The 9,276-nt window shown below is 37.9% G+C and overlaps 1 pseudogene; it reads left to right on the top strand.

Annotated features, from left to right (window-relative positions):
* The first annotated feature begins 1,507 nt into the window (after positions 1-1,507).
* LOC112062225 (olfactory receptor 52K2-like) lies at positions 1,508-3,750 on the top strand (annotated as a pseudogene).
* The last annotated feature ends 5,526 nt before the right edge of the window (positions 3,751-9,276 follow it).

Here is a 9,276-nt window from a genome sequence, read left to right as displayed (position 1 = left end):
ATAAATGCTGGAGAGGGTGTGGAGAAAAGGGAACCCTCTTGCACTGTTGGTGGGAATGTAAATTGATACAGCCACTATGGAGAACAGTATGGAAGTTCCTTAAAAAACTAAAAATAGAACTACCATATGACTTAGCAATCCCACTACTGGGCATATAACCAGAGAAAACCATAATTTAAAAAGAGTCATGTACCACAATGTTCATTGCAGCACTATTTACAATAGCCAGGACATGGAAACAACATAAGTGTCCACTGACAGATGAATGGATAAAGAACATGTGGCACATATATACAATGGACTATAACTCAGCCATAAACAAATGAAATTGAGTTATTTGTAACAAGGTGGTTGGACCTAGAGTCTGTTATACAGAGTGAAGTAAGTCAGAAAGAGAAAAACAAATACTGTATGCATATATATATATATATATATATATGAAATCTTAAAAAAAAAAAGGTTCTGATGAACCTAGGGGCAGGACAGGAATAAAGACACAGATGTAGAGAATGGACTTAAAGATGGGAGGGGGGAAGGGTAAGCTTGGACGAAGTGAGAGAGTGGCATGAACAAATATACACTACCAAATGTAAAATAGATAGCTAGTGGGAGGTAGCCGTATGGCACAGGTACATCAGCTCGGTGTTTTGTGTCCACCCAGAGGGGTGGGATAGGGAGGGAGTGAGGGAGACACAAGAGGGATGAGAAATGGGGATAAATGTATATGTATAGCTGATTCACTTTTTTATATAGCAGAAACTAACACACAATTATAAAGCAATTATACTCCAATAAAGATGTTTTTAAAAAAAATTGAACAGAGTTCAAGCTTAATACCTGAACAAATTGAACATTTAGAGGAAGGTCAGAAGTAGGAAACTAAAAAGAGAATTCAGGGAGGTGAGGAGTGGATATATTATGGGAGCTAAGAAAGTATTTTAAGAGGACAGTGGTCAATTCATATAAAATCTGCTATAAAGTAGAGATAAATGAAGGCAGGTAAGTGCCCATGGTACCATCATATGTAGGTCATTTCTGGCCCCAGTGAGAGCAATTTCAGTGCAATTTGCAATGTATCAATTCCAAATGAGATTTGAGAGAGTTGACTGAATACAGAAGTACTTCTTCATATTTTGATGTGAAGAGGAGCAGAAATTTGGAGGAGGATATAAGGTCATGGAAGGAAGGATTATGTAGATATTAATCAACACAGACTTTTTTAAAACATCAGAATTCTATTAAGGTATAGTAACATAAATGAAAATTAGGGCTGTGTAAACAGTAAAGAATTATACAAAGATTTTAGACATAATTGAACTTACTCTCCCTACAACTCTCAGATAAAGGTAGGGCAGTGTAATTCCCTATTTACAGAGATAAATTTGTATTATACAAGGTCATGCATCTAGAATAAGTGGTGGTCATGACTTGAGCCAAGAAGTCAGATTCTAAAATTTTCCCATACCACATGGAAATAAGTTAGTCCATTTCTAATCTGGATATGCTGATGTATGTTGCCTCTGGGTGTTTAGGTGAAAACAGTAAGGCACAATTTTTAGGACACTGGATTTGGAAAGTGCTAAAACACAAAATTGCTGCTTGATACTACTAGCTATGGTATTTTAGAGATTTATTTAATTTTCCAAACTCAATTTTTTCCTATTGAAAAAAGAGACTAATAACTTTTTTAGTGCTTACTTTGTTCATGGACCTTGGCGTTTGAATACATTATTTCATTTAATACTCAGAAGAGCTTCATTAGGTTGATCCTGTAAAAGTAGAGAAGAGTACCTGGATAAAAACGGGGCAACTTCAGTGTTCAGTAATTTAACAGAAGAAAGGAGAAAAATGAGGGTGGAGGGGAGATTAAAGATTGTTAAGAATAAGTATATTCTGCGTGGAATTAAGAGGTCAGTCTTGCTAAATACGAGAGTTCTTCTTGACGAAAATGAAGGTGCTGGAAGATGGGTGGAGGTAGAGCTCCATGAATAGAGAGATTACCATGAATTTAGATGAAGGAAAGACAAAAGATGAGGCTCCTGATTTTCTCAGTAAGGGGCAGGCAGGGCTGTATTTAGAGGTTTCTGGGTGTTGAGAACACCTGGAACATACATACCGGAACAGTTCCCTCCAATGAACTTTCTGCAAGGATGGAAATTTTCTGTATCTGAAAAGTACAACTAGTCACATGTGGCTATTGAACGCTTAAAGTGTTTTGTGTGACTGGGGTACTGAATTTTTCATTTATTTTTAATTGACAGAAATAGACACATGTGACCAGTGGCAACCATATCCAACGGCACAGTTCTAGAGAAAATAAACACTGTATGATTAATTGGGGCACTAGAAATTGCAGTTTATTTGATTTATATAGGCACCCAAGCCAGAGATTAAGACAGAATATTTACTTATGTGGTTGGGAATTTTGTTTGGCAGGTAGTATGGTAAAAATATGTCTTCTAAAGCAGTTAATTTAAATACATTTCACTTCTTTTATCAGTACAATCCTGTCACCATTAAGAACACAAAACACTACCTTCTCTGCATTCTTTTATGAAAGCTATTGTGTGGTGTCAGTTCTATTGATATTTAAAATACTACCTACTCAATAAAACACAAAGTTCTGTGTGGGCAGGAAACCTGAATTATGTTTCTTCACATCTTTCAAGACTAGCTGATTTTATTTAAAGACTAGGACCAGGATCAAGAATTAATCCTCCAAGGTGGGATGTCATAGCTTCATCTCTCTAATCCTATATGCCCTGAATACTCTCCCAAGGTGAAGGAGCCTAAGAAAATCAGCAAGAAGAATTTCCAGGAGCCAGTATTACCTCAACCCATCCAAGCTCCTTCTTGTTGGTAGGAATTCCAGGTTTGGAGCACTCGCATATCTGGATCTCCATTCCCTTCTGCTTTGCCTATACTCTGGTCCTGCTGGGAAACTGAACACTTTTTAAAAATTATCCTGGTTAATGTAGCCCTTCATGAAGCCATGTACCTCTTCCTGGCCATGTTGGCAACCATTGATCTGGTCCTTTCTTCTTCAGCACTGCCTAAAATGCTTGCCATATTCTGGTTCAGGGACTGAGAGATCAACTTCTATACCTGCCTGGTCCAGATGTTCTTTCTCCACTCCTTCACTGTCATAGAGTCGGCAGTGCTGCTGGCCATGGCCTCTGACCACTATGTGGCCATCTGCAAGCCACTGCACTACACCTTACTAGACCACTTATCACCAAGATTGGCATGGCTGCTGTGACTCGGGCTGTGACACTAATGACTCCACTCCCCTTTCTGCTCAGACGCTTCCACCACTGCTGAGGTCCAGTGATTGCCCACTGCTACTGTGAGCACGTGGCTGTGGTAAGGCTGGCCTGTGGGGACAGTCACTTCAACAATATCTATGGCATTGCTGTGGCCATGTTCATAGTGGTATTGGACCTGCTCTTTATTATCCTGTCTTATATCTTCATCCTTCATGCAGTTCTATAGCTTACCTCTCAGGAGGCCCATTACAAGGTTTTGGGGACATACATGTCCCATATAGGTGCCATTTTAGCCTTTTACACACCTGTGGTCATCTCCTCAGTGATGCACCGTGTGGCTTGCCGGGCTGCCCCACCTGTGCACATATTCCTTGGCAATTTCTATCTGCTCTTCACACCCATGGTCAATCCCATCATCTATGGGGTTAAGACAAAGCAGATTTGTGAACGAGTCTTAGGATTATTCCTGAGAAAAGATGTGTAAATGGACAGTGAGGGACAGGTGGAGAAAGAGTGGGACATGTTGAATGCTGGAGTGGGGATGGTGATATAATAAGAAGTAGAGGGCTGCCAGAGTCTCCTTGTTTGGGCCCTTCCTGGTAAAATGAAAAAACTAAATAATGTCCCAAAATGCTCAAGAGTCTCCAGTCTGATTAGGACTCAAGGGTCTGAGTCCTTGGACTCAAACTGCTGACTTTGCTCTTTCTTCACAGAGTCCTCATTAATGATATGGGCTTCATAAAGGCTTAACCAACTCTCCTCTTGGTGACATCACCTAAAAACAAAGGTGCTTCCAAGTTCGATTACTTAAGAGAAGACTGAGAATCTTAGTTTCTACCCTGACTCCATGAGAATTTGGTTAATTATCTACTCAGTCCTCTCTCAGGTCTTAACATTCCATCTGATATGAGAATCCTTCCTTAGTCACTCTGACAGGTGGTCTCCAGCCTCTGACTAAATGTTTGGAATTTTGGAGAGCTTGTGACCTTCCAGGGATAAAGGTTCTCAGTGCTAAGTGAGGTGCTGATGTAACAAATACCTAAAATACATAAGTGGATTTGGAACTGGGAAATGAGTAGAGGTTAGAAAATTTGAGGTACATGTTAGAAAAAGCCTATATTGCCTCAAAGATATTGTTGGTAGAAATATGGACATTAAAGGCAATTCTGGTTTTTATATGTCCAAACCTTGACAAATTTAAAAGGTAATAATAGCTGGACAATTTTCTTCTATACAAGGTAAGCAAAAAATCTACAGTATGAAATTGATTCTTCTCCACAACTGAATTAAGGAGCAGTAAATACAGAGGTATAAATGGATGCACCGAACACATATTCTCACCTGGTAAGATTTTACATTCTTTAAAGATAAACAAAAAATATAAAGATTTTTCTCCCTATGATTACTGCTCACAATGCTGTGAACTCAGAAGTCTTTTCTTGTAACACTCTTCATTATTTTTCTATTACTGCTATAACAAGTTAGCACAAACTTAGGGAGTGGCTTAAAACAGCACTAATTAATTTTCTTACAGTTCTTCAGTTAGGTTAGAAATCCAACATGAGTTTCACTGAGGTAAAAATAAAGGCATGGGTAGGGCTGCTTTCCTTCTGGAGGCTCTGGTGGAGAATTCATTTCCTTGCTTTTTGCAGTTTCTAGAGACCACCTGCTTTCCTTAGCTTGTAGTCCCTCTTCTTCCATGTTCAACTTCAGCAATGTCTCATTTCTCTGACTCAACCAGGAAAGGTTCTCTGCTTTTCAGGATTTAGATCGGCCCACCAGGATAATCTAGGATACTCTCTCAAATTCTGTACTCTACTACAAGCAACTATATGCCAATAAAATGGACAACCTGGAAGAAATGGACAAATTCTTAGAAAGGTACAACCTTCCAAGTCTGGACCAGGAAAAAATAAAATATATGAACAGACCAATCACAAGTAATGAAATTGAAACTTTGATTTAAAAACTTCCAAACAAAAGTCCAGAACCAGATGGCTTCACAGGAGAATTCTATCAAACATTTAGAGAAGAGCTAACACCAATCCTTGTCAAACTCTTCCCAAAAATTGCAAAGGGAGGAGCACACCCAAGCTCACTCTATGAGGCCACCATCACCCTGATACCAAAACCAAAGATATCACAAAAAAACCTTCCAAGTCTGGACCAGGAAAAAATAAAATATATGAACAGACCAATCACAAGTAATGAAATTGAAACTTTGATTTAAAAACTTCCAAACAAAAGTCCAGAACCAGATGGCTTCACAGGAGAATTCTATCAAACATTTAGAGAAGAGCTAACACCAATCCTTGTCAAACTCTTCCCAAAAATTGCAAAGGAAGGAGCACACCCAAGCTCACTCTATGAGGCCACCATCACGCTGATACCAAAACCAAAGATATCACAAAAAAAGAAAATTACAGACCAATATCACTAATGAACATAGAGGCAAAAATCCTCAACAAAACACTAGCAAACAGAATCCAAAAACAGATTTAAAAGATCACACTCTGTGATCAAGTGGGATTTATTCAAGGGATTCAAGGATTCTTCAGTATACACAAAATCAATGTAATACATGATATTAACAAACTGAATAAAAACCATATGATAATCTCAATAGACATAGAAAAACTTTTAACAAAATTCAACACCCATTTATGATAAAAGCTCTCCAGAAAGTGGGAATAGAAGGAAACTACCTCAACATAATAAAGGTCATATACAACAAACCCACAGCAAACTTCATTCTCAATGGTGAACAAATGAAAGACAAGGAACAAGACAAGGATGTCCACTCTCGCCACTATTATTCAGCATAGTTTTGGAAGTCCTAGTCATGGCAATCAGAGAAGAAAAAGAAATAAAAGGAATCCAAATTGGAAAAGAAGCAAAACTGTCATTGTTTGCAGATAGCATGATACTATACATAAAAAATCCTAAAGATGCCACCAGAAAGCTACTAGAGCTAATCAATGAATTTCGTAAAGTTGCAGGATACAAAATTAATTCACAGAAATCTCTTGCATTCCTATAAACTAACAACACAAAATCAGAAAGCGAAATTAAGGAAATAATCACATTTACCATTGCAACAAAAAGAATAAAATACCTAGGAATAAACTTACCTAAGGAGGCAAAAGAAAACTATAAGATACTGATGAAAGAAATCAAAAATTACACAAACAGATGGAGAGAGATACCATGTTCTTGGATTGGAAGGATCAATATTGTGAAAATGACTATACTACCCAAAGCAATCTACAGATTCAATGCAATCCCTATCAAATTACCAATGACATTTTTCACAGAATTAGAACAAAAAATTTTATACTTTGTATGGAAACACTAAAGACCTCAAATAGCCAAAGCAATCTTGAGAATGAAAAACAGAGCTGGAGGAATCAGGCTCCCTGACTTCAGACTATACTACAAAGCTACAGTAATCAAGACAGTATGGTACTGGCACAAAAACAGAAATAAAGATCAATGGAACAGGATAGAAAGCCCAGAAATAAACCCATGCATTTGTGGTCAATTAATCTATGACAAAGGAGGCAAGACAGTGGAGAAAAGAGAGTCTCTTCAATAAGCGTTGCTGGGAAAACTGGACAGCTACATTTAAAGGAATGAAATTAGAACATTCTCTAATACGATACACAAAAACTCAAAATGGATTAAAGATCTAAATATAAGACCAGATACTGTAAAACTCTTAGACAAAAACATAAGCAGAACATTGTTTGACATAAATTTCAGCAATATCTTTTTTGATCCACCTCCCAGAGTAATGAAAATAAAACCAAACATAAACAAATAGACCTAATTAAACTTAAAAGCTTTTGCACAGTAAAGGAAACCATAAACAAAGCAAAAAGACAACACATAGAATGGGAGAAAATATGATGAAGCAACTGACAAGGGATTAATCTCCAAAATATATAAATAGCTCATGCAGCTCAATATCAAAAAAACAAACAGCCCAATCAAAAAATGGTCAGAAGACCTAAACAGACATTTCTCCAAAGAAGACATACAGATGGCCAAGATACAGCCACTATGGAGAACAGTATGGAGATTCCTTTAAAAACTAAAAATAGAACTACCATATGACCCAGCAATCCCACTCCTGGTCGTATACCCACAGGAAACCATAATTCCAAAAGATACATCACCTCAATATTCATTGCAGCACTATTTACAATAGGCAGGACATGGAAGCAACCTAAATGTCCATTAACAGAGGCATGGATAAAGAAGATGTGGTACATATATACAATGGGAGCTTTTTTATTATCATTGCTAAGGTCTCTAGTTATAACCTTGTTAGGTCTATAGTCTCTTTTTTTAAAAAATTTTTATTGGCATATAATTGCTTTACAATGTTGTGTTAGTTTCTGCTGTACAATGAAATGAATCAGCTATATGTATACCTATATCCCCTCCCTCTCGGACCTTCCTCCCACCTCCCACCCATCTAGGTCGTCACAGAGCACCAAGCTGAGCTTCCTGTGCTTTATAGCATGTTCCTGCCAGCTATCTATTTAATGCATGGAGGGTGGGATGAATTGGGAGATTAGGATCGACATATAGTCTCTTTTAAAAATTTATCTTCTGCAATTTGTGTGTTATTGTTATAACAACTTGAAAATAAATCATGACACTTAAAACAAATAAAAGCAATTCTGGTTAGGGCTCAGAAAAAGAACTGTAGAGAAAATTTCTATCTTCTTAGAAGATAGAACAGATATCATACATCATCATGAACAGAACTTTGGTAGAATATGAACAATAAAGGTGCTTCTGGTACTGTCTCAGACAGAAAGGTGGGATGTGTTATTGGAAACTGGAGGAAAGGTGATCTTAATTACAGTGTGGTCATGTTTTTTTGCCACTTTATGTTTTTAAATTTTGTGCAATACAAAACTTGTAAGTGATGAACTTGGATATTTAGCTGATATTTCTAAACAAAATCTTGAAGATATGTCCTGGTTTTACCTTGCTTCTTACAGTAAAATGAGAGAGGAAAGAGATAAATTAAAGAAGGATTTTTTAAGCAAAAAGGAACCAGAACTTGAATATCTGGAAAACTCTCAGCCTATTTATATGCAAAATATTAGAATGTATTGAGGAGAAAACATCTAGGGCATGCTTGGGAAACCATTTTCTAAAGAAGATTAGGTTTGTGACTTGTTGATCCAAATAGCCATTTCAGCAGAAACCAGGGATAGAAGTAGATTTATGTGCAAAGACCTGTGGAGGACCCTTTTGTGGACCCTAATAACATGCTACTAAAAAGGCAATACATCAATGAAGAAATCAAGGAGGAAATCAGTAAATACCTTGAGACCAATGAAAATAAAAACACCCTTTTCCCATGGGATGCAGCAAAAGCAGTTCTAAGATGAAATTTTCTAATAATACAGGCCTACCAAAGAAACTTCTTAAACAACCTAACCTACTATCTAAAAGATTTATAGAAAGAAGAACAAAGATGAATGCCAGAAGGAAGGAAAGAAGATCAGAGAGGAAATAAATAAAATAGAAACCAAAAATCAATAGAAAATATCAATGAAATCAAGAGTTGCTGTTTTGAAAAGATAAAATTGATAAGTCTGAGCAGTCCCACCCGCTGCGCCCAGAACGGAGTCCGCGTTTCCATAGAGCTGGAACTCCCGGCTCAGGGTTTCTTCCCTCCGCTGTCACGGAACTGCTCCGTGGCCCGAGGGAAGGGCGGCCTCACTGAGTCTGCCGGCTCTGGAGGGGCCCCAGTGGCCGAAGCTGCGACAGTCGTGGAGACGGCTGGCCGGTTGTTTAAACAAGTAACTTAAAGACAAAATGGAAAATCGAGGAGGTTTGGGCCTGAGATCATGTAGATGCGAAACTAGGGATGGCCACCTTGTCCCAGATACATCAGAAATACATCTACACGTGGAACTGCTCCTATAGAACACCAACTGAACGCTGGCAGAAGACCTCAGACCTTCCAAAAGGCAAGAAACTCCCC

Source organism: Physeter macrocephalus, chromosome 16 (assembly GCF_002837175.3).
Source record: "Physeter macrocephalus isolate SW-GA chromosome 16, ASM283717v5, whole genome shotgun sequence".
NCBI classification, from domain to species: domain Eukaryota; kingdom Metazoa; phylum Chordata; class Mammalia; order Artiodactyla; family Physeteridae; genus Physeter; species Physeter macrocephalus.
This window is presented reverse-complemented; position numbering and strand designations above follow the sequence as displayed.